Source organism: Capricornis sumatraensis, chromosome 4, assembly GCF_032405125.1.
Source record: "Capricornis sumatraensis isolate serow.1 chromosome 4, serow.2, whole genome shotgun sequence".
Taxonomy (NCBI): Eukaryota; Metazoa; Chordata; class Mammalia; order Artiodactyla; family Bovidae; genus Capricornis; species Capricornis sumatraensis.
In genome coordinates, this window is record NC_091072.1 from 23,935,697 (window position 1) to 23,962,535 (window position 26,839).

The window sequence follows — 26,839 nt, forward strand, 5'->3', positions numbered from 1 at the left end:
CCTCTTGATGAAGGTGAAAGAGGAGAGTGAAAAAACTAGCTTAAAACTCAACATTCAAAAAACAAAGATCAGGGCATCCCATCACATCACTTCATGGCAGTCAGTTCAGTCGCTCAGTTGTGATCGACTCTTTGCAACCCTGTGAACTGCAGCACGCCAGGCCTCCTTGTCCATCACCCTGAGTTTACTCAGACTCATTTCCATTGAGTCGCTGATGCCATCCAACCATCCTCTGTCAGCCCCTCCTCCTCCTGCCTTCGATCTTTCCCAGGCATCAGGGTCTTTTCCAATGAGTCAGTTCTTCACATCAGGTGGCCAAAGTATTGGAGTTTCAGCATCAGCATCAGTTCTTCCAATGAATATTCAGGACTGATTTCCCTTAGGTTGGACTGGTTTGATCTTCTTGCAGTATGCGGGACTCTCAAGAGTCTTCTCCAACACCACAGTTCAAAAGCATCAATTCTTCAGTGCTTGACTTTCTTTATAATCCAACTCTCACATCCATACATGACTACTGGAAAAACCATAGCTTTAACTAGAGAGACCATTGTTGGCAAAGTGATGTCTCTGCTTTTTAATATGTTCTCTAGGCTGGTCCTAACTTTTCTTTTAAGGAGCAAGTGTCTTTTAATTTCATGGCTGCAGTCACTATCTGCAGTGATTTTTGGAGCCCCCCAAAATAAAGTCTGTCACTGTTTCCCCATCTACTTGCCATGAAGTGATGGGACCAGATGCCATCATCTTAAGTTTTCTGAATGTTGAGTTTTAAGCTAGTTTTTCCAGTTTTTTAGACTTCCTTATCTGTTTTGGAAACTGAATACCTTGTCCTTTGCATGTACCTGAGACCGCAGAAATGGACAAGATTGTGGAAATAGCAGTAAGCCTTGGTGATGATATTATAACTATCCAAATCCACTTGTACTCAGATAAACTCAGAGTCTAGGAAACCAGTGGCATTGACTCAGGAAATAATGAGGTTATCATTTTCTGTTATCAGAAAGTGAAATTATCATCTCTGTGATACCATGGAAATATTTACATTTCAAGTTGTTTAAGTTCAATTCAAGAACTAACTGCTGTGTGCTTTTCACTCTCTGTTGCTCCAGCATTGTAACAATAGTCTGAGTTTACACAGTTCAGGTAAGGATGTAGGTCAGCATAGCATTCATTTCATATACAGTGTGACAAAAGCTGTAATCCTGATAAAAAGCAAAGTGATGTTTGCACACAGAGTAAGAAGGAATGAAAGATGTTTTCCTCCAGCTGGTTATCTTAGGAAAAATAAAATTTTATCAGGCAAAAGACAACTGGAAAATGTATTCAAGATAGAGAAGACAGAGTGAACAAAAGCCATATGCCTCATTCAGAGAACAAGAAGTAATTTGATGTGTGATTAGTGTCTGTGAATGTTGAAAACTGAGGCTATAAAGATAACTTGGTGCTCAATTATGAAAGACCTTGAGAACCTTGTGGCAATTTTTTCTTAATCATAAGAACAGTAGGAAATCGTGGGATGATGTGAAGACAGAGTGATGTGGTGTGCCGTGAGAGAATGTGTAAACGATTTTGTATTGTGAGGTGGCTCTTTCCTGCTTTCTGTTTGTTCCTTTTTGACTAGAAAGAGCAGGATTTTGTTGGAGATTTTTTCCGTCTGTGCTATTGTTTTTGGCCTTCCTACTTACCTAGTATCATCCAGTCCAGGACATAAGTACAAAGAGAGCCTAAGATGTATTGTTGTTTGGTTCCTGAGGTCCCTGGCCTATATGGGTTCTTCTCTCTACCTTTCAGAGCCTTCTTATGTTTCATATATAAATAACATTCAGGGTTTGGGGCAATAGTTAGCATGAGGAATGAGAAGAATGACATCCATTCCATCTTGTCCAGATCCACAAGGTGTTTTTGGTTTGTTTTTTGTTTTATAACTTCTATGTATTTTTATTTTTGGTTGTGCTGGGTCTTCGTTGCTGCACGCGGGTTTTCTCTAGCTGCAGAAAGCAGGGGCTACTCTCTACTCGCGATGCACATGCTTCTCATTTCAGTGGCTTCTCTTATTATGGACCACAGGCTCTAGGCACATGGGCTCAGTAGTTGTGGCTCACAGGCTTAGTTGCTCCACAGCATGTGGAATCTTCCTGGGCCAGGGATAGAATCTGTGTACCCTACATTGGCAGGCAGATTCCCACCCATTGTACCACCAGGGAAGTCCCAGAACCACAAGTTTTAAAACTGACTTTCACAAATTTTTTATGGAAGTAAAATGTATAGTCTAATGTGCAAATCTTAACTTCCAACTTGAGAAGCTTTGATGCACATATGTGTGCGTGTGTGTGTGTGTGTATATATGCACACATATACCCATATATCCCTAAAGGAGGGCGTGGCAACCCACATCATTATTCTTGCCTGGAGAATCCCATGGACTGGAGCCTGGCAAGCTCCAGTCCACGGGGTCACAAAGAGTTGGACATGCATCACACACACACACACATATACTAATATGTATACTATATACCCATAACAATGAAGATACACACTATTGGTATCCTCCCCCCACCATGGATTTCTTCTGGCCCTCTTCCATATGCACACCCCTCCCTCATATGACATCACTGTTCTGATTTCCGTTGCCATAGATTAATTTGCCTGTGCTTGAAAACTTAAGGAAAAAATTGCAGAGTATATATTTCGATATTTTTACTTAACAGTGTTTTTGCAATTTAAGACGCTTTGTGAGTGTGTGTATTTATAGATATATACACACAAATATATAGTTTTACTATTAAATATTTTAAACCATAGAACAATACATTAGTAATGTTTTAAGAAGGGAGTTGGTTTTACAGTAGGTATAGTAGGTATTTGGGGGTGAGGGGTGGTTGGTACATGGAGATGTGGAACTCCCCACATTGTCACCAGTCATTAATAAAGCAAAACTAAATGTATTAGATCTTCCTGCAGTAAGGAAGCCTTAGCAGTGTCTTGGAAGTAGGAAGCAGAAGTGGGGTATTTATAAGGGTCTTGGGATCTGAACTCAAATAGTTTACGGTGGCCATTTCAAAGCAGATGGCTGATCTGAATTGCCCACAATTTTCCAAGAATAGGTTTACTGAACACCTAGAGGTGAAAATCTTCAAGTAAGCTGTTCATCCAGGTGTCCAGACTATTGTTTCTGATAAATGGATCTGTAAGAACTACGTGAAGCACAATGAGGTTGTTTTTTGGTTTATAGTCTTATCTTTGCCAGGCAAAGATTTCTTTGAACTAACTACTAAGTCATGTTGACATAGATGGTCTCGGTTCTCAGAGATAAGTTAAAAGGTTGTTGTTGAATTTCAAGTTATTAAGGCTGCAGCCAAGGTAACGGTGATGTGATGAGACTGGAAGAACCATTAGATAAGGAATCAGTATGGCACATTTGGGGTAAAGAAAAAGAGAGAGAGATTCTGTTTCCAGGGTCTCATGGGGCTTATTTTTTATTTTTATAGACTTTTTATTGTGGCATTTAATTTTCAGACTTTTCTTATTGATCTTACAGATGGAAGGAATTCTAAAGTTATCAAGGCCAGAATTCTCTGAGTAAGGAGCCCTTTTATAACATCCATATTAAATCATAATTTCTGAGCCTCTTAAACAATTTAGATGAGAGGGAACTTGCTTTCTCACGAACAGCCAATTGTAGCTTCATTTGTTGGGAAGGTATTTATTATATTCGGTTGAAGACTTTCTTTGACATACCTAATACCAGTACTCTCCTTCCCAGGCACTGAAATCTCATAGTTAAGTGCCTTCTTATTTCTGTACGTCAGCTGAACAAATGTGAGGTGGGGTATCATTCTGGACTCTTTTCTAGGCAACATGCTTCCATTTCTGTCAGCTGTTGCCCCAGGGCAGACATGCAAGTCCTCACTGTCCTGAGTACTGTTCTCTGCTTTACTTTCTGTCAGTGCCACTCTTACTGACTGCAGTGTTCAAGCTTGAATGTTATTCTTTAGATATGTCTGAACGGGGAGGAGAAATACTGATTTCTGGGTACCAGACTTACACATTTGAACAACAGAAACAGAACAGACTTTCTCGGAACTTTCTAATGATTTGATCAGCTCATTTGGTTTCAGTGTTACTAGGCAAGGTTGAGAACGATAGGTAATGGGGTTCCAGAGAGGTGAGTTGAAAGTACCTGTTTATGTGCGCAGTATTTGCACTGTCCCTAGTTACTAAATGAAAAGAGAGTATCTACTGTTTGCTTCATATCTGTACCATCAAATAGTGAATGGACATTTTTGTAATGAGTTGGTGTAAGTAAAAACCATGCCTTTGCAAGTTTCAAGAGAGAAATTTCTGAAGGAACGCCCCTTGAAAGAATTAGTGGTTAGAGAGAAATTACAAAACATTGTCAGTAGAAGCCCGATGAATACATGGTATTTGGATTTCTTATATATTTAAATAAATCTCTGTCCTTTTGGTGGTGAACTCTTAGGCACGGAGAGATATATACAATGCATTTGTCTCTGCTAGTCCTTTGCAAACAGCTCTTCAAGGGTGGCAGCACTGATGCTCTTGTTATTTTTGCTCAATTCAGACCTTAGTACAGGGAAGAACTGTTGAGATTCTCGCTTGTCAATTCCCCAGATGATGGCAAACTCTCATCCTCCTTGCTTGGCTTGCTGTTGTTAAGGAAGGAAGTGTCTTTCCAAAATTTTTTTGAATTCAAGTACTTTATAGAAGAAATAGCAGGGGACACCAGCATAGCTGTAAACTTTAAAGAGTTATGTGACTTGAGCTATGTGACTTAATTACTGAATATAATGCAATATAATAGAGATAAAATTCACAGGTGACTTGTACTAAACATTTAGAAAAGAGTTAACACCTATCCTTCTGAAACTCTTCCCAAAAAGCTGCAGAGGAAGGAACACTCCAAAACTCATTCTGTGAGGCCACCCTCACCCTGATACCCAAACGAGACAAAGATACCACAAAAAAAGCACATTATAGGCCAGTATCAACACAGATGCAAAAATCCTCAACAAATTGAATCCAACAATACATGAGAAGGCTCATATACCACGATCAACTTGGACTTATCCCAGGGATGCAAGGATTTTTCAGTATCTGCAAATCAACAAGTGTGATATTCCACATTAACAAACTGAAAAGTAAAATTCATATGATTATCTCAGTAGATATAGAAAAAGGTTTCTAAAAAATTCAACACCCATTTATGATTAAAAAAACTCTCCAGAAAGCGGGCATAGAGGGGACCCATCTCAACATAATAAAGGCCATTTATGACAAACCCACAACTAACATCATTCTGAATATTGAAAAGCTGAAAGCACTTCTTCTAAGATCCAGGAAAAAGACAAGGATGTCCACTCTTACCACTTTTATTCAGCATAGTTTTGAAAGTTCTAGCCACAGCAGTCAGAGAAGAAAAGAAAATGCACAACTAACATCATGCATCCAGAAGGAAATAAAAGGCATTCAGAATGGAAAAGAAAAAGTAAAACTATCACTGTTTGCAAATGACATGAAACTATATGTAGAAAATCCTAAACACACTACCAGAAAACTACTAGAGCTCATCAATGAATTCGGTCAGACAGTGTGGTATTGGCACTAAAACAGAAATGTAGATCAGTGGAGCAGGATAAGAAGTCCAGAAATAAACTCAAACATCTATGGTCAATGGATCAGTGACAGAGAGGCAGGACTATATAATGGAGAAAAGGCAGTCCCTTCAATAAACAGTGCTGGGAAGACTGGACAGCTACATGTAAAAGAATTAAATTAGAGTATTTTTTACCACCATATACAAAAATAAACTCTATATGGATTAAAGACCTAAATATAAGACCAGATACTATGTTTTCCCTAGAGGAAAACATATGCAGAACACTGTTTGACATAAACTGCAGCAGTATCTTTTCAACCCGTCTGTTAAAGTAATGGAAATAAAAACAAACAAACAAAAAAACGACTGGAACTTAAACTCAAAAGCTTCTATATAGCAAAGGAAACCATAAGCAAAAAGAAAAGACAACTCCCAGAACAGGAGGAAATATTTGGAAACAGTTTGACCGACAAGGGATTAATCTCCAAAATTTATAAACAGCTCATGTAGCTCAATGTGAAGAAACAGACCGATCAAAATGGGCAAAAGACCTAAATAGACATTTCTCCCAAGAAGACAAATAGATGGCCAAAAGTCACATGAAAGAGGCTCAACACTGCTAATTATTAGAGCAATGTAAATGAACTACAATGTGGTATCACCTCACACCAGTCAGAATAACCATCATTAAAAAAAGTAACAATAAATGCTGGACAGGATGTGGAGAAAAGGGAACCCTCCTACACTGGTGGTAATGTAAACCGGTGCAGCTGCTATGGAGAACAGTATGGAGTTTCCTTAAAAAACTAAAAATAGAGTTCCTACATAATCCTACAATCCCACTCCTGGGCACATATCCAAAGAAAACCATGTTTCAAAGGGATACATGCACCCCAGTGTTCACTGCAGTGCCGATACAGTAGCCAAGACGTGGAAGTGACGTAAATGTCTGGATAAAGAATATGTGATGTGTGTACACACACACACAATGGAAGATTACTCAGCCACTAAAAACAATGAGATAATACCATCTGCAGTACCATAGTGGGCTTGGAGATTATTATACTGAGTGAAATAAGTCAGAGAAAGACATGATAGCACTTACGTGCAGAATCTAAAAAAATGACACAGATGAGCTTATTTACAAAATAGAAGCAGACATCAAAAAAAATCGGTTATCAAGGGTGAAAGGTGAAGGGGAAGGATAAATTAGGAGTTTGGGATTGATGTGTACGTTTTTCTGTTTGAAATAGATAACCAACAAGAAATACTGTGTAGCACGGGGAACTTTGCTTAAAATTCTGTAATAACCTAAATGGGAAAAGAATTCGTAAAAAAATTAGATACATGTATATGTAAAACTTGCTGTATACAACTGAAGCTAATGTAACATTGCTAATCAAATACTCTAAAATAAAAAATTAAAAAGGTACCATACCATATACCACATATTTATGGTATCTCTTGATGTATTAGTTTATATCTGCCTCTTATTTTCATCTTAGAACCTAGTTCTATGTATTTTTTTTAATCAAAAGGTCAGTTAAAGAAGAAAAGGAAGAAAATGTTATTTCCCATGAACAACACTTTATTTTGAGGTGCAATTTCCCCAGGAAATGGAACAAAGACCCATTATATATAATCTAGCAAAGATATTTAACTAGGTACAAAAATACTGGTTCCTAAGTAAGCTTATTAAGATGGTTTTCTCCAAACTTTATTCATTATGTTGTACTTACCAGTCAAACAGATACAGAGTCATGATGAGAATACTTAAGCATTTGAAATGTCAGTAGAAGAAGGTTCCATTCTGAAATTATGTTTGCAGGAGTGGAGAAAAGATAACACTATTATCAATGTTTCTGTGGTGTACACAGTTTTACATTGCTTATATTAAAATGTGTTTTGTAATATAAAACATGTTAATGCAATGATAAATATTTCATAACAGGAACATAAAATCATAATTACTCCTTCTGTATGGATGACACATACATCACATTGAACTCTTGACTGCAGAGATCTGGTCATGAACATCTTAACACCCTTCCACTGTGCAACAATTTCAATACTTCACAAAACTAAAGTACGTCCAGAGAAGCATGTATTAAACTGTCAACTTTATTTTATTCTTTATTCCATTATTTTGAGCTTTTAAATTTGGGAAATTAAGCTGCAGGTGAAGTCACAAAATTGATTCAGCCATCCAGAGCAACATTAAACAGTGATAACTAGAAGAATGCTAATCCTGATCATTGACTCATATGAATTATACATCCTCATCTGTTAGTGTCATTTTGGAAGTGGTACTGAATTTAATATTTGATAAGTCATATTTCAGTTGGTTCAAAAGAAAATAGAAAGTACTCCAGATGCTAAGTGACCATACATACACTACGATGAGAAGTCAGAAACAAAAATGATGTGTTTTATAGGAAAGATAGCCTGACTAGAAAAAAGAGAGCAGCCAAATATTCAACCATGTTACATTTGGAAACACTATACATAAAACTCGAGGATATGTAAAAACAGTGTAATCTATCTTGGGAGGTCAGGTAGGCAGATTTATTTGCCACTGAAAAAAAGAATTTTTTTTTTAGTTGTATTTCTTGACAGCAACATACAGTTCTATAATTAGAGATATCAAAGCCAACCTTGAAGCTTTTGCCCAAATCCAAGTATAACAAAATGAGAACACACTACTAGAAAAGTTACATTTTGTGTATTTTTGACTATTTCACATACATCTTAGTTCTTCTTTAGCAATCTGAACTTCTTACATGTATCTTAACACCTTCTTCACTTTTTCTCTGAAATCTTAACGTTTTGTTTTCTTCATCAGGATTTAGCTCCAGGCAAACTCAGGTGAACCATCTAAATATACCATATTTAGCATAGGAAAAACTTGAGTCATGTGAAAAAGTGGATGACGATGATGATCACAATGACCAACTACCTCTGAGGTGCTAGGAAATTGACATGTTGGCCTCCTTCAGTGTCTGCAGTGCCCTTACATGAAGTCATTTCTCTCCCATCCCCTAATTACAAGTGGTAGCTGTGTCTCAGGTTAAGCAGCTCGATCAGGTAGAGTAGCAACAGAACCCAGATCTGTGTAGCCTTGATTCACCATCACTGTGATACGTAGCATGGTGACTTACCTTCATCTTGTCACGGTTGATTAAATTTGTGGCTTCCAGATTCGCCTTCCTAAAGTGACTTACAATCGTGTCTCCTTTCTGTTCAAATGGCCTCTGTGACTTCCTTATTCCTGTAAAATTAAAATTAGGCATACTTATTTCTGCCTTTTATCCAAGACTCCTTCTACAGGTAGTGACAGCCTGCATTTCTGGCCTCATCTCTGACTACTTCTTTCCCAGCAGCGCCATCTACAGCCTATGCTGTCCTTAGCATAGCAGTGCTCCTACCTGCACTTTCAGGAGTGCTTCCTCTTTCTTCTCGCATCTGTTGAAATTACACTTAAGTTTTATGTAGTTTTGATGCTGTCTTCCAGGAGGCCTTGTCTGCTTCCGCATCCTTCCTCTTTTACAGTGCTTTGCTTGCTGCCGCTTATACCACTTAATTTTTTGCTTGCTTTGTATTTTAGGTACTATGGAATTATTTAAGGTAGATTATAAACTTCTTGAAGGCAGAAACTATGATTTTTTCTCATTTTTATGGTATCCTGTGTAGGGCCTGGTACATCCTAAGCCTGGGTAAGTAAAAAGTAAGGATGGAAATGATCTCTGATCCCTAGTCTATAGTCAGTAATCCATCTGCTTTCTAAATGACTGGAGTAAAGGGTTTCAAATCAGCAGATTTGTTGAATACTCAGAAATGCCTGTGGCAGGAGAAAGCATTTGCTGAGAGGATGAAAGAACTTACTTTTGAACCTTTCAACTATTGTTTTTCCATTTATGTCTTAGAATGGCTGTATACACCCCCCTGTACTTGTTAAAATGCAGATTCCAGAAACTTGTATCCAGAAATGTACCCTAGTAGCACAATCCTGAGTTTATTTACTTACATATCTGAGATTTTTTAATAGAAACATTACATAAATTTAAGAAAGTACATAAATCATGTGTGGCTTAGTTCATTTTAAAAAAAATTTTAATTATTTTTTAATTGAAGGATAATTGCTTTACGGAATGTTGTTGTTTCCTGTCAAACCTCAGTATGAATCAGCCATAGATATACATACAGTCCCTCCCTTTTGAACCCCCCTCTCAGCTCCCCTGCAACCCCATCTCACCCCGCTAGGTTGATACAGAGCCCCTGTTTGAGTTTCCTGAACCATACAGCAAATTCCTGTTGGCTATCTATTTTACGTATGGTAATTTAAATTTCCATGTTACTCTTTCCATACATCTCACCCTCTCCTCCTGAAACTGACATAGAGAATAGGCTTAGTTCATTTTAATGGAGAGAACACTCCTGTAAAACCAGCACCAGATCAAGAAACAGAAGGTAGCCTGCATTCCAGCAGCCAGGCCACACTCCCCTTGAAAAAGAAAGTGAAAGTGAAGTGATTCAGTCCTTTCTGACTCTTTGCTACCCCGTGGACTGTAGCCTACCAGGCTCCTCCATCCATGGGATTCTCCAGGCAAGAATAATGGGGTCGGTTGCCATTTCCTTCTCCAGAGGATCTTCCCAACCCAGAGATTGAACCCGGGTCTCCCACATTGGAGGCAGATGCTTTAACTGCTGAGCCAGACCCCTCAGGAGGTTCCTGTGTTTTGTATACAAGAAGCTTAAGGCCTTCTGGCTCAGTGCAGACCTGCTCCTGGTACTGCCATGTAATAAGCATCACTCCCCAAACCATATCCTCCTTTTCTTTTTCCTCCCTTTGTTTTCTTGTCATCTTCCCTCCATACCAACTTTCCCCTTCATAATAAAAATTCATAACATTTTTCTTCTGAAAAAGTTTCTACCCAGTGTTGAACTCCTTAAGCCCTAAAATCACATTTTGGGGTTCTCCCCCTTCTCTTGTACGGTTCCAGAATTCGTCTACTAGGCATAGAAGGTTCTACTTATTTTCCCCCCTCAAACATTACTTGGAAGATTGAAAGGATAAAAATGCAAAGCATATGTGCTATTGATTCTTTCTAAACCAAAAGCATATCTTATGGTAGCTAAGCTGGTAAAGAATTCACCTGCAATGCAAGAGACCCTAGTTTGAGTCCTGGGTTGGCAAGTTCCACTGGAGAAGGGATAGGTTACCCACTCCAGTATTCTTGGGCGTCCCTGGTGGCTCTGATGGTAAAGAATCTGCTTTCAGTGCAGGAGACCCAGGTTTGATTCCTGTGTTGGGAAGGTCCCCTCCCAGGGTTTCTTGCCTAGAGAATCCTCATGGACAGAGGAGCCTGGCAGACTACAGTCCATGGGGTTGCAAAGAGTTGGATGCGACTGAGCGACTAAGCACATAAAAGAAAAAGAAAGGTATATATATATTTAATTGCTTTAAGCATTAATTAAGGACTCAATATATATGGGATTCATATATATAAACTACATAAACTAGGTAAGCAACAGGTATTTACTGTATAGTGCAAGGAATTATACCTAATATCTTATAGTAACCTGTAATGGAATATAATCTGCAAAAACCCTGAATCAGTATGATGTACATTTGAAACTAACACAGTATTGCAACTGACCTCTCCTTCAACTAAAAAAGGACTCAGTTTTAGAATTTCTGATAGCTTAACATTAGATAAGCGTATTGCGCTGTGCAGGCCTCGTTTACTAAGCAATTTAAGGCTGTAAATAGTTTTGACTGAGTTTCGTTTAGTTTGCTCAAGAAAATATTTTTAGGTGCACAGTATTACCTTGATTGTTAAATCCTTAAAGATGATACTAATTGCCACCATATTTTATCTTTTACTGAACAAGTTTTGCACTTTCAAAATTTTACTTGACAATTCATTATTCTATTTGAGAATTTGTTTTTAAAATTATTCCTTCCTTCTCTCCCCAGTTTGATACAGTCAGGTTGTTACTATATTTTTAGGAACTAAAAGTAAATCATAAATAAGAAAGTACGAATGTATATTGCTGTGATTTGTTAAACATCGCAGTAGCCACAATATGATACATTAATTTCAATTAAGTAGGATAAATTAGAATTGTGCAGCCATTTAAAAAAATATTTTCAAGAGGAAAAAAATCCCATTAAGTTGATTTGTAGCACTTATAAAAATGATGCTGCTAGGACTGAATATTCTTTGTGTCATTTATACTCTTTTTGGAAAAGACCTATTTTTTACTATATTGAAGACAATCGTGTAGTAACTTCCTTGAAAAATAAGATTAGAGGGATAAAAGACTTTTAAAGGTTATCTAATTCACTCTGTCTCCAGGCATGATATATATATTTTTTAAAACTGCTTTCTTCAGAATGCCCATGCTGTCTACTTGTTTAGCATATTGGCTTCATATTTTCATTTTTTTCTCTTTAAATTCTATAACCTACTTGTTCATTTCACTTAAACTGCTCACTTGGGAACTACCTGAAACCTCATCAAAATCTGTAATAGTTCCAAATCCAAGCTTTCAAACTTGGAATTAATATCATTGAATTCAGTTTCTTCTATTCTCTTACTCCTGCTTATTCTGCTGTTCCATCTTTGTCCATTTTCTTTGATCTCTTATTTTCTGTTCTCTCACCCGCTTCCAAGGGACTTAGCTGGTCTCCCAAGAACATGAAGATCAACCTTTCTTCAGAATCTCCATCCTCTTTTTCAACCATATCCTCCTTGTCAACACCATTTCCTGTTAAGGTCTACTGTCTACTTGGTTGCCATTTGTAAGATATTTTGGAAAATCATAAATAAAGTTTGATTTAATGTATTCCACATGGTTTGTTGCTAAAGTTTCTCAGTAGCATACCTCTCTCCTGGTCTTTGCAGTCATAACATGACCTAATTGACTATGTGAGGGTTGTCTGTGCCCATGATCTCAGTTCATTTCTGGTCACTCCCAGTGTCCTTCCGTCTGGCTTCTGTATTCATCACTTATCTGAAAATCACACTAGTTCACCAGGGATTTCCATGTTGTTAAATACCAGATGGACATTTTTCAGTCATATAAAAAATCAGATTTGTACAAAGCATTTGCAAGCAATTCCTTAAAAAACTAAAAGTAGAACTACCATCTGATCCAGTAGTCCCACTCCTGGGCATATATCCAGAAGAACACCATAATTTGAAAATACAGAAACTGGAGCCAATTATACAGAGTGAAGTAAGCCAGAAAGAAAAACACCAATACAGTATACTAACACATATATATGGAATTTAGAAAGATAGCAATGACGACCCTGTATGCAAGACAGGAAAAAAGACACAGCGGTGTATAATGGACTTTTGGACTCAGAGGGAGAGGGAGAGGGTGGGATGATTTGGGAGAATGGCATTCTATCATGTATACTATCATGTAAGAATTGAATCGCCAGTCTATGTCTGACGCAGGATACAGCATGCTTGGGGCTGGTGCATGGGGATGACCCACAGAGATGTTATGGGGAGGGAGGAGGGAGGGGGGTTCATGTTTGGGAACACATGTAAGAATTAAAGATTTTAAAATTAAGTAAAAAAAAAATGAAAATACACATACACCCCAGTGTTCATTGCAGCACTATTTACAATAGCCAAGACATGGAACCAACTGAAATGTCCATTGACGGAGAGTATATAAAGAAGATGTGGTATATAAATACAGTTGAATATTACTCAGCCATAAGAAAATAATGAAATTATGCTACTTACAGTAACATGAATGGACCTAGAGATGGATGGTGTTAAAGGTTATCATACTAAGTCAAGTAAGTTGGACACGACTGAGCGACTGAACTGAACTGAACTGAAAGTAAGTCAGAGAAAGACGAATATCATGTATACCATTTGTGTAGAATCTAATTTCTCCAAAGAAGACGTATGGATGGCTAACAAACACATGAAAAGATGCTCAACATCACTCATTATCAGAGAAATGCAAATCAAAACCACAGTGAGGTACCATTTCACACCAGTCAGAATGGCTGCAATCCAAAAATCTACAAGAAATAAATGCTGGAGAGGGTGTGGAGAAAAGGGAACCCTCCTACACTGTTGGTGGGAATGCAAACTAGTATAGCCACTATAGAGAACAGTGTGGAGATTCCTTAAAAAACTGGAAATAGAACTACCTTATGACCCAGCAATCCCACTGCTGGGCATACACACCGAGGAAACCAGAACTGAAAGAGACACATGTACCCCAATGTTCATTGCAGCACTGTTTATAATAACCAGGACATGGAAGCAACCTAGATGTCCATCAGCAGATGAATGGCTGAGAAAGCTGTGGTACATATACACAATGGAGTATTATTACTCAGCCATTAAAAAGAATACATTTGAATCAGTTCCACTGAGGTGGATGAAACTGGAGCCGATTATACAGAGTGAAGTAAGCCAGAAAGAAAAAAACCAATACAGTATACGAACGCATATATATGGAATTTAGAAAGATGGTAACGATAACTCTGTATGCGAGACAGCAAAAGAGACACAGACATATAGAACAATCTTTTGGACTCTGTGGGAGAAGGAGAGGGTGGAATGATTTGGGAGAATGGCATTGAAACATGTATAATATCACATAAGAAACGAATCGCAAGTCTAGGTTTGATGCAGGATACAGGATGCTTGGGGCTGGTGCACTGGGATGACCCAGAGGGATGGTGTGGGGGAGGAGGTGGGAGGGGGTTTCGGGATTGGGAACACATGTACACCCGTGCCAGATTCATGTTGATGTGTGGCAAAACCAATACAATACTGTAAAGTTAAAAATAATAAAAATAAAAAAATGATAAATAACATATTTATGAAACAGACTCAACAGACATAGAAAACAAACTTACGGTTACCAAAGGGGAAACTTGGCCGGGTGGGGATAAATCAGGAGCTTGGGATGAACATATACACACTATTATATATAAAATAAATGCTCAACAAGGGCCTACTATATAGCATAGGGAACTCTACTCATTATTCTGTGATAACCTATATGAGAAAAGAATTTTAAAAAAGGATGTGTTTGTGTGCATATATGTGTGTGTATAATTGAATCACTTTGCTATACACCTGAAACTAACATTGTAGATCAACAATCCTCTGATAAACTTAAAAAAAATAGTGTAAAAGATACTCTGATGGAAAAATAATCAGTAAAATGTCATTTCAAATTTCTCCTAGTAGCGTTGGCTTTTAGGAAAAAAGTGCTTCCTTCCTGATTATAATGAAAAACTCACGGAAGAATTTTATTATAGATATGATGGAAAGACTCTTGTTTCTGTTTATTTTTTCCAGACAATATTTCTTCTAAAATATACCTCTTTAGAACTGACATATAATTTGCATACAGAAAATTACAAAATCTTAAATCTATAGTTTGAGTTTTGATTGGCCTTAACTATCCCAATACAAAATCTGTGAGTGCCTGGTTTCCCCTTATTGTGTATTTTTGATTAAGAACAAATCTGAGTAATTTATTATGAATTAGCCAGTTTTTAAAAAAGAGAAAAAGCACAGTTAAAAGAAGCTTTTAGACTTTAGATCAGTCATGTATACTTGCAGTGTCACAAACTCTCAATATGTGAGGCTAAGTTCACATTTTGATATTTGCAATCTCTCAGATAAGATTTTTAAAATCTATAAAGAAAAAGTACATGTTTTAAAAATGGAATTATATACAAAAAAAATTTATGTGTAAAAAAATTAAGTACATACAGATACTCCCTTGCAAATACTACTACACAGGAACATTTGTAATACATTACTAACGATGGAGGGCTTCCCTGATAGCTCAGTTGGTAAAGAATATACACAATGGAGTATTACTCAGCTGTTAAAAAGAATACATTTGAATCAGTTCTGATGAGATGGATGAAACTGGAGCCGATTATACAGAGTGAAGAAAGCCAGAAAGAAAAACACCAATACAGTATACTAACACATATATATGGAATTTAGAAAGATGGCAATGACAACCCTGTATGCAAGACAGCAAAAAAGACACAGATGTGTATAACGGACTTTTGGACTCAGAGGGAGAGGGAGAGGGTGGGATGATTTGGGAGAATGGCATTGTAACATGTATACTATCATGTAAGAATCGAATCACAGTCTATGTCCGACGCAGGATACAGCATGCTTGGGGCTGTTGCATGGTGATGACCCAGAGAGATGTTATGGGGAAGGAGGTGGGAGGGGGGTACATGTTTGGGAACGCATGTACACCCGTGGTGGATTCATGTCAATGTATGGCAAAACCAATGCAGTATTGTAAAGTAAAATAAAGTAAAAATAAAAATTAACAAACAAACAAACAAAAGAATCAGCCTACAATGCAGGAGACCTTGGTTCGATCCCTGGATTGGGAATACACTTTTGAAATTTATGGAGAGATACGATTTTTTAAATTATGTGCTTATAGTACATACTAATAACCACCAGATATCAATGTTTACTTGTTAAAATTTTTATTGGCAAAAATTTCTTACTAAAAAAAATATTATTTAATGAGCTCAGTCTAAATTTGAAAAGAGTACACAGTGATTTTATTAATTTTAAATAACATTCACTCTACATAGTTGTTTAAAACATTACTTTTTCTCTAAGATATATATATATATATATATATATATATATATATATAAAATATTTCCTGAGCTTAACTGTACTTTATGCTATTTTGAGGAATTTAACTTTATTTGTTAGCTTCATCTAAGATGTTAAAAATACAGTTATTAATAAATGCTCTAGATTTTTAAAAAAATTCCTAAATTACACTAAATAGACAGAGTTTTACAATCATTTTACATTTTACTTTAGGGTTTAAATATATTCTGTAATTATTTTAAAATATGTTGAAGCAAGTATTTGAAGCCTGTTCTCTTTTTTAAAAAATTGAAATATTGTGTATTCTACAAGTAATATATCCTTTTTCCTGAGACAGTGTTATTCATGTGAGTTTTAAGGCTAGAATCCTAAGTATAAACAATATGTGACTAAGATTCAGATGAAATGTTATAGATAGTATTATACTAATTTAAGGGCATTAACTATTCATTACCCTGAGGCAAAGTTTTATTAGAAGAAGTAGAATTAGAGTTGGCATTAAATCACGCTAAATTTTGGTTACCCAGTAAGAATAAAGATTGCTCCTTGATACGGATCAGAAAGAAGAAAAATGGAACAGCCTTAAGAAAACCCATACAAAGGTGAAAATGAGGATAGGATGTTTGGGGACCATAATTTTTTTTGAGATATAATTTTTAATGGAAATAGTGTTAGAAAAAGTGTACTTACTGTGGCATCCCAATCATGTCTACCTTCAAACCCCTTCCCATCCTCTGTTAATTTCCTTGTCACTGTCCACCTGTTTAAAGTCCCCTCTGCGCATTCCTAATGTATCTCTATAATCTATTGAAATACCCTGTTTATAGTTAACCATCTTTGGAGCCTTTTCCTTCCATTTCACCCTACAGTAATTTCATCTTTTATATGTCTCTAGAACTCACTGAACACATAGCTAAATTATAGAGTCCTTACTAAATACCGTATAATTTAGTAGCTAATTAACTTCTGATCTGTTCACTCCAGTAGCAGTTTTCAGTAAGAAAGATACAATTATTATCCCGATTTACAAAGAGGCAACTCAAGCACAGATTCAAATGTTGGTTTACTAATTCTAGAATGTTAAGCACACTGCCGTTATTTTGTCTGTATGGTTGGAGATCTCCATGTGCATGTTCCGTGTTTCTTTCTCAGCAAAAAAAGCACCATGGTTTTTTACATGTACTTGTTTTCTCATTTTATGGAATATAGCACCTCTCACTGTTAAGTACTGACTAGATCGTTGGCTTGATTGGTTAATCGATTGATTCAAAAGTGTTTGACTTTACTGCCAAGAGCTGTGGCCTCTAAGCAGTTTTAAATTTTCAAAGGTTTGTAAGCAGTAGACTGACGGAAGTGGAGATTTTGGAAGATTTAGCTAGAAATGAGAGATTGGAGACTAAAGATTAGAGTGCCCATAATTCAGGCATGATATGATAAACATCCATACACAGTCAGTTGTGTCAAAGTGATAGAAAAAAAGGCAAATACAGGATAGGACATGTTCACTGGCATTACGGTTGATGTAGGTAAAGTTGAAACTTGGATCATTAGAAGAAAGGTTGCATTATTGACAGAAGTACAGAAGTCTGGCCAAGATAAATAATTTTGTGCAGAGAATAGTGACATGTTTGAAAAAAATTTGGTTTTAGAGTGTTCAAGTAGATATATCCAATTAGTGGTTACTCCATAAGATGTAACACTACAGACCTGGCTAAGAAGGAGTCTTTCATACCAAGAGCTGTTGAATTGAAGAGTATGAATCATCTAAAGGAGAAAATGTGAGAAGAGAAAGGAACGTCAAGGACAAATGATGTAACTTATCTCTTCGATATTTCAGTTATAGAGCCCTTACTAATTAAAGTATGTTACCATTTTTAGTGACCTTTTTAATAAGCCCAGATACATAAATGAGTATGTAGATTTTGTTTTAAATTGATGTCTCAATTTAATGTTCCATATATTAGTATTTTGTTACTTATTATATCCATATATTTTATCTTTATTTATATTCATTGGGCTTTTCTCCCCCGCTGTTTCCTGCCCCCAACACACACGCGCATGTGCACAAACACTAGGCTATAAACCCTGTGTGTGTGTGTTAGTTGCTCAGTCGTGTCCTACTCTTTGCAACCCCATGGACTATAGCCCTCCAGGCTCCTCTGTCCATGGGATTCTCCAGGCAGAAATACTGGAGTGGGTTGTCATTTCCTTTTCCAATAAACCCCACGAGGCCAGGGATTTTTGTTCTAGTCACTCTTTTCTCAAGTGCCTGGAAATGTGCCTATCACATATCAGACATTCAGTAAATATCAGTTGAATAAATAGTAATAACGATAGCCAACACTTAAGGAAGGCTCACTTGTCATACTTTCCTGAATGCTGTACACTATTATAACACCCTTGATCTACTGATGCAGAAACTGACCCACAGGTTGGTTAACACACCCCACCCGACACAGCAGCCTGGTCTGTAACCAGAGTCCCCAGCCGTCAGTGTGGTGCTTCTATTGAAGACGATTGCTGTGTTTGGTTCTGTGAAGTCTTTATGGAAGAACCAGAAGCTGTATATTAGCCTCTAGATACAAAATACTAGCTATATACCTGGATTCACATTGTTAGTATATTGATTAAGTATAAAGGTAAATGCAACTGATTTGAAGCTTTCAAAGTAGTAAGCGTAAAGAAACAGAAAATCACACCCAAGAATTTGATGTCTCATTTGGCAGATTAGCAGGCTAAACCAGGCCCATCCATCATGAGTCAAACCCATTCTCAAGGCCTGCAGATCCAGGGTACTGTCAGCAGTGTTATATGGGTCTAATATCTGAGTCCTGATCAGTGTCATTTTCATTTCTGAGACAGGTTTCATTTATCATCCCATTGTGCTATATTTCACATCAAATGTCAAGATAAAGTCTCTAATGTCAAAGATTTAGAGGCAGTGATTTTCCAGACTTACTCATCAGAATGCAGTGATCCTGGACATCTGGAGAAAACGGATAACGCTGGACTTTTAAATCAGTTGGCATTAGGTGAACTTTAGAGAGAGTATCACTCTAAGACAATATACAAGAAGTTTCAAGGATATGAACTAAAGGCATCTGAAGAAACTGGACTAGAAAACCCGTCACAGCAGGTAGTATCACGTGATGCAACAGGATCCAGACTGAGCAATGTTTCACTCAGGTCGCAATCAGTGAGGAAGTGACAGGGAAAAATACCAAGTACAAACAGTGATCAGGGAATTAGCTCATAGACACACTACAAGACTCATCATTAAGGAGTAATTGCCTAGCATCTCAGGGTGCTTTCATCCACATGAATATGCTTTCATATAGAGGATTATCAAAGACTTATCATGTGAGCACTGAGAGGGAAGATGTGAATATCCATTTTCACGGATAATCCAAAAAAGAAGAAAAATATGAGAGACTGTTTCAAAAGACAGTGGTCCTATTTTTGTTTTGGTCCTATTTATTTTTTGTTTAAATCCATCTTATAGACTTCTCTTAATAATAACATCTTTTTTATCACCTAATAGGCCCATAAGTAAAAACAACAACAAAAAATGATCTGTACCAGGAAAATGAATTAAAGAGAGGTTAAATGGCTTTCCTGAGGGAAATCATTCAATTTATTTGCAAAGTTAAGAGTAGGGCAGAAAAGCTATCTTCCTAGTGCATTTCTTAGGCCAGTCACAGATACAAATTATTTAGTGATATGAAATGAGTGGTTTTACTGTTTAACATAGAATAATGTGACTTGTAAGCTTCATGCTACATTAGTTGTATTTTGTTGTTGTTGTTGTACTTTAGATTACATTTATAACAACATGAGAATAGTAATGTTCCTTGATGGTGATTTTTTTTCTGAAAGATAAAAAGGAAAAAAGGCCATATATACTTTTACTCTATTATACCTTTCATATATATCTGATATGACAGAGCTCCCAAAACATTTGCATTGTAAATTTACATATTCAGTGTATCTCATATCAAAAGCTATTCAGTTGGATTTAAAAATAAAGAATCTAACAAGTAACTTTTCATTTTGAACTTACTACTTTAGTTACCAAAAAAATTCCATGAGAGTAATTCTGTTAAGCATTCCAGGTTTTCTTTCATTGATGAATAGAAGAATTGATAAGTCTAGGAAATGGGCTGTCAAGAAAATATTAATTACTAAAATGTACTTAGAAGCTGAGTCATAGGACCTTTTAAGTCAGCCTCTGCTGTACACTTGAAAGAAACAGTCATACTATGTTGTCATATATTTAACCTCTCAACATTTTGAAAGCACAGTGAATATGAGAAGCTCTCTCATCAGTCATAGTATCGGTTTTGTTGTTCAAAAACTAGAAGGTGCTTCTACAAGCACAGTTTATCCCCAGTAGCTGTCTCACTAGTCTCTGGGCTTTAGGGTAGTCTTACAGTCTCCTCAGAATTTTTCAGGCCTGCCTGCACTTTGGGTTCTCATCGCCTGACCTTCCAGGGAGGAGCAGTTATGATGAACTATTTCAGCATATTCTGCTTATGATTTCCTTAGAATTGATTGGAGCTTTTTGTTTTGGTTGTTCTGTGTTGTTACTTGTTCTCTCCCGTACCTCCCCTGTTTACAATACCTCAACTACTGATCTTACTGTCACTGAATTCAGGTAAAGCTCATAAGGAGAGGTGTGTCTCCACTGTACTAGCGGGGCTGACGCTTTGTGTAGAGAAGAGTTTGAATAAGACCAATCATACCTACCTAGCCTGGGGAAATCCAACACAGTGGTGTTCTTTGCCATCTGGATGTAGGTAATCCCTATTTATATCTCTTACTTCAGGCAAGTCCAGAAGGACTTGGCCGAGCTATTGTCTGATCTATATCACACCTGCTGTTTGGTGTCACTGCCTTGTAAGGACCAGTGCTACCTCAGAGAAGTTTATCTAGCTTGATGTATAGGAAGACCTCAAAGAAAGGACTGGGACTATGTAACTATCGAGAAATAGAGAAATCTTTTATTAGACTGTCAGAGTGCTAAGTACCTCGGGATTTCCACTCATTTTGCACCAACAGTGGTGATCCAGACACTCCCATTTGCCAACAGAAGCCTGCCCACCTGCTGCCTGCTCTCACACTGTTTTTACTAAAGACTCAAGTAATTGGTTCCAAAGATCATAGTACCATACATTAGGAAGGTCATAGAATGCCTCTGAATACTTCTGTTATACTTAACACTAAATAAAAAAGTATATTTTGTCTTAACAGTTCAAAAAAATCTCTTCCTAGATGTCTGTCTTCTCACAAAGAAACTGCGAAAGAAATAATAAAGATTTACTTCCTTTTAGTATTCTGGGTGCCTGAGCACACAAAGGAGACTCAGGACTATGGTGTCATTACTGCATTCCTATGAACTTGTACATTTTAAAATAGCATCTTCTTTATTTAGAGTTATGTGGTTAAAAAAAAAAAAGATTGACAATCATATATGAAAAATGGATCCCTCACTGTATGTAGGCTTTGATCAGGAAAGCAGTTGCTCTTCTACTGGCAGATCTTAAATAGCCAAGATTAAAGACACAAGTTTATTTAAGAGCAATGAGGAAACTCATTTGACTTCTTGGAAGTCCTGCCAAGGGAAATACAAGATTTTTCTCCCACATTCTGTCTTCATGTTGATAATAAATCATCATGTTTTCTTTTTTTGCTGTTACAGTACTTCTGTTGCAGAGTGAGAATCATATGCTAGACAGTTGAGGGATTATCACTTAAATATTTTCTTAAATTTCATGTGTCTGCTCTCCTTGTACTGGAGGATAGTAAACGAGGCACAGAAAAAAGCTGAAAGGATTCACACAGGTAATTTTTTCTGATGTAAACAAGAAGGGAAAGAAAATGAACAGAAATAAAGTTTACATTCCCTACTGATATCCAGCTGCATGAAAAGATGGTACAGAAAGAATCCACGTGATAGTAAAAGATAATCACAGCAGTGTATCCTCTAGCTATTGACAAGCTCTTAGTTCATCCTACAATCACGTATTTTAAAGTGAAAGAAGGGACCAAAAGTGCTTTTGTGGATTTGATGTTAAGCTGAAAGTGGCATCTGGATAACACCAGACAATATCAAATCTTAGTTTCTATGTGCCATTTTCTTGGTGTCATAAAATGTTTTTTAGTCATGTCCGACTCTTGCAACCCCATGGCCTATAGCCCACCAGGCTCCTCTGTCCATGGGATTTCCCAGGCAAGAATACTGGAGTGGGTTGCCATTTCCTTCTCCAAGGGATCTTCCCAACCCAGGGATCAAGTCCTCGTCTCCTGGATTGGCAGGCAGATTCTTTACCACAGAGACCCCAGGTGTCATAAATGCTTCTTTTTAAAATAACTTACATTTTTTCAGTGATCAGAATTCAAACTCACATCTCTCTGGGATTGGTGTGAGCATGCTTTTTTTTTTTTTCCTTGTAAGGAACTTACGCCAAAGCAAATGGAGACCAGTATATATTTTATCAGTGAGTAGAGGAAAGTAACACTTTGGGATTCCCTGGTGGCTCAGATGGTAAAGAATCTGCCTGCAAAGCGGGACACCTGGGTTTGATCTCTGCCTCGAGACAGTTCCCTGGGGAAGAGAATGGCTACCCACTCCAGTATTTTTGCCTGGAGAATTCCATGCACAGAGCCTGGTGTTGCAAAGGGTTGGGCATGACTGAATGACTAACACTTTTCAGGGAAAAATAACTAGATTGAATCCTATTATTAATGTCTTTACAAGAGTGACTTCCTGCTTTTGTATATTATCTGAACAACTTTTTGTACTCTGCTTATATTAGCATCTTTAGTTTTGCTCCAAAGTCCATTTAACTGAAGTCAGGTTCTGTCACTGAGTAGGGAAGATCCACTGAAGAAGGTCATGGTAACCCACTCCAGTATTCTCATCTGGAGAACTCCAAGGACAGAGGAACATGGTGGGCTACTGTCCATGGGGTCACAAAGAGTCAGACACAACTGAAGCGAATTAGCGCGTATGCACACATTTTACAAAAGTTAATCAAACACATTTTTTTTTCTATCTTGCTTCTGCCTGAGGCTTATAAAGTTAATCTTAGTTTATTAGAAACTTAAATAAGAAGTTTTAAAACAAAATTATTCACTGGCAGGAGAACCCAGATTTTATGCCTAGTCCTAAGTATTTTACATGAATTACCTATTAATAATTCATTTCTCACATTTTGTTTTTTCATTATACAGTTGAACAATTTGAAGTTTAGAGTAATTCTCAAGGTCACAACTTGAGGCAGATCCAGGATAAAGATACCGACTCAGACATTTTAACTGAAACCTAACAACAGTGTTGGTCTATACTGGTCATTAATATTTTCAGAACATTATGTTTATAAAAGACTCCTTAATGATCACTCACTACCAACACAGTTTTGAAATAATATTGAAAAAGCAGAGCAATATGATTGATACCATCTTCCCAAGAAGTCAGGAATGATGTGGATGGACCTAAAAACCGTCATACACAGTGAAGTAAGAAGGAGAAGGACAGATACCATATATTAAGGCATATATGTGAAATCCAAAAAAATCGGTGAAGTCGATCCTATTTCCTAAGCAGAAATAGAGACGTAGATATGGAGAACAGATGTATGGAGATGAAGAGGAAAAGGGGGGGTGGATGAAGTGGGAGATTGGGATTGACACATATACACTGTTAATCTCCTGAGAAAGAAATGGCAACCCACTTGAGTATTCTTGCCTGGGAAATCCCACTGACAGAGGAGCCCGGTCCATGGGATTGCAGAGAGTTGGTCATGACTGAGCATACACGCACTCTTGTATACCTACAGCTGATACACTTTACAGTGGATACTAACACATTGTAAAGTAATTATACTCTGATAAAAATAAAAATTCTGCATTATAAAAAGGAAAGAGTTACATGGAACGAGGTTTCTTTCCTCATTGACATATACTGTATTTAGCTTAATTTCCAATTTCTTTTCTGATACTCTTGTGTAAGAGAACTATTATATTTAACTGTACTAATTTTTATTGTCAAGTATGTTACTAAAATTAAGCATATTATTCAGATATATTATTTATATCATTATGCTATGCAAACTTCAAATAAGATATAGTAATTAATTTAATGATAATTTTTAAGACCCATTCTTTTTGGTTCCTATGCTCTGAAGTAAGCGTTCAATTGACTGGACAAGAAAAAAATGTTTATATTAATGGTTTGTCAAAATAGATCTCCATGGGAAAAAGAGATATCCTATATCAAAAAGCATGCAGATTTTCCCCATTGCACTTGTAAGTGAAGTGAAGTGAAGTGACGTGGCTTAATCCTGTCCGACTCTTTGTGACCCCATGGACTGTAGCCTACAAGGCTCCTCTGTCCATGGAATTTTCCAGGCAAGAGTTCTGGAGTGGGTTGCCATTTCCAAGTTAAATAAATATTTAGGATTAAATTTCCATGAGTTACTGACATTTCCCTTGTCAGAATTAGTAAAAATCACAAGTGGAAAGAATATAAATGAACATCATGCTTGCTAAAGCTGTCAAGGAATTACTCTGTTCCTTCTTACCAGAGTATTCTCAAAGTACATGCATCAGTTAAATACATATATTAAAGACTAGCTTAAAATGGTGAGCTTAGTTAGATTTTAATTGTGTTAAGCATTGCTTTAGGTAACCCTGTAAATGAAGCATACCCTCCAAGGTCAGCACTTAAGACCTCTGGAGTGCTTGCTTGTTCTTATATTCTTGTGTTTGCTCTTCTGACTTTTATATGTGCCAGTAATGTCTCTGTCTCACTTTGGCAGACAAAATGTGTTCTCACAGTTTGTATGTGTAAGTTTGTGAAAGCATTTTTTTGGTTTTGTTTGTTTCATTTTGTTTGCTGTTTTGTTACACTCGATATCCCCATTGCCTAAATAAGTGCATAGTATCTGCACTGTGGTTCTAATCCAGGCAGAGTTCCTCACAGTTGTCACATACATCTGGGCATCTTATTCTGTGTTGTTAGAGTCAGATATTTTAGTCAGTCACATAAATGTTGATTTTTTAATTACTTTAATGGTCAATATTTAACTGTGATCACCAGTAAAAACTTTTATAAAACTTTCCACTAGGTTTTCTTCCTGTCTTTTGATAAGTTATTATATGATGGGAAAGGCATGGACCTTGGAGGTCAAACCCAACTTGCTCTGCAAATTTCACCAGTTACTAGTTGTGCGATCTTAATTTAGTTCATTTCTCCATATCTCAGTTTCCTCATTTGGAAGATAGAATGATAATATCTACTTTATATAGTTATTAAGAAATGATGGGATAATCTATATGAATGAAGCATTCTGTCAAATGTCCAGCAAATAACTAAGTATTAATAGTATAGTGAATATGAGCTCAGGATCTGAAATCATACAGACCTAATTTCAAATCTCAGATTTTACACACAGCAGATGTGAAAACCTAAGCAATTTTTTACCTCTGTTTAGCCTCAGTTACCTTACTGATTTAGTGGCTGTAATAAAAATACCTTTGTTATGACTATTAGAATTAAATGCAATATTGCATGTAGAACTTGTGTTAAACACAAAATGAGTGCTTAATAGTAGTTGTTATTAGTACTTGGTATCAATGTATTTGATATTATCTATGCTGCTATAGTTATTAGAATAATAAAACCTTCATTTCTGTGATATGAGAGTCTTAGTTTCTAATCAGACTTAAAGTAATATCAAACACATTGCTTATAGTATTTTTATTGCTACATTGTTGTTAATATAGTAATATTTAATAGAAAATATATGTGACAGTATTCCTTATAAGCTATAGTGTAAACAAACCACACATGGTTATTTTTTAGTTGGTTTGCTTGAAGTTGTTCTTTAAAAATATGTCCAAATACATGAATGAGGCAGCTGCACTATGAATGAGAAATTAGAGATAAAAACAAAGGTAGCTTAGTCTGGAGTACCAAGAGCAGTCTCTACATGAAAATACCAAGACAAAATCGATAACAGTACACACAAGACTGTACATGCTTCAAAAAGATCAGAGGACTCGGTTAATCCAGTTCTAGTTTTATGGATGAGGGGTATTGAATCTGAGAGACTGGGTGACATACCCAGGGTTAAGGACAAAAAGGAATAATGTCCTGACTTCTAGTTAAATACTCTTTCCATTAAAGCCAAACTACTGTGGGAATCAGGTTTTCAGAAGCAAAATAATATTGCATGGAGATATTTGTCAAATTTTTATAATTGACTGGTATCAACTAATATAGTTCTTACCAGGTGTAGGAAACTATACCTTTCTCAATAAATAGGATGAAACAATTTTAATAATTATGTTTTGAAAAAAATCAGTTTAAAATAAATGTATTTATAAAGCTATCCTTAATTTAAAAACTTTGATAGTGCAGAAAAGAGTCATATTAACTTTTGATTGGTCATTTTTTATTTACTTTAAAGGATGTCGAGTCATTAATCTTAGTTCCTCTAATCTGTGCCTTACATTATATTAAGTACATTTTATGGAGGCTCTGGAAGAATCATTACAGTTT

General features: G+C 36.6%; 1 protein-coding gene across 3 annotated transcripts in view; it reads left to right on the forward strand.

The window, feature by feature from the left end:
* The window catches only part of TUSC3 (tumor suppressor candidate 3), a 220,239-nt gene that overhangs the window by 162,912 nt on the left and 30,488 nt on the right, over positions 1-26,839 (forward strand). The gene's annotated exons all lie outside the window — the stretch shown is intronic.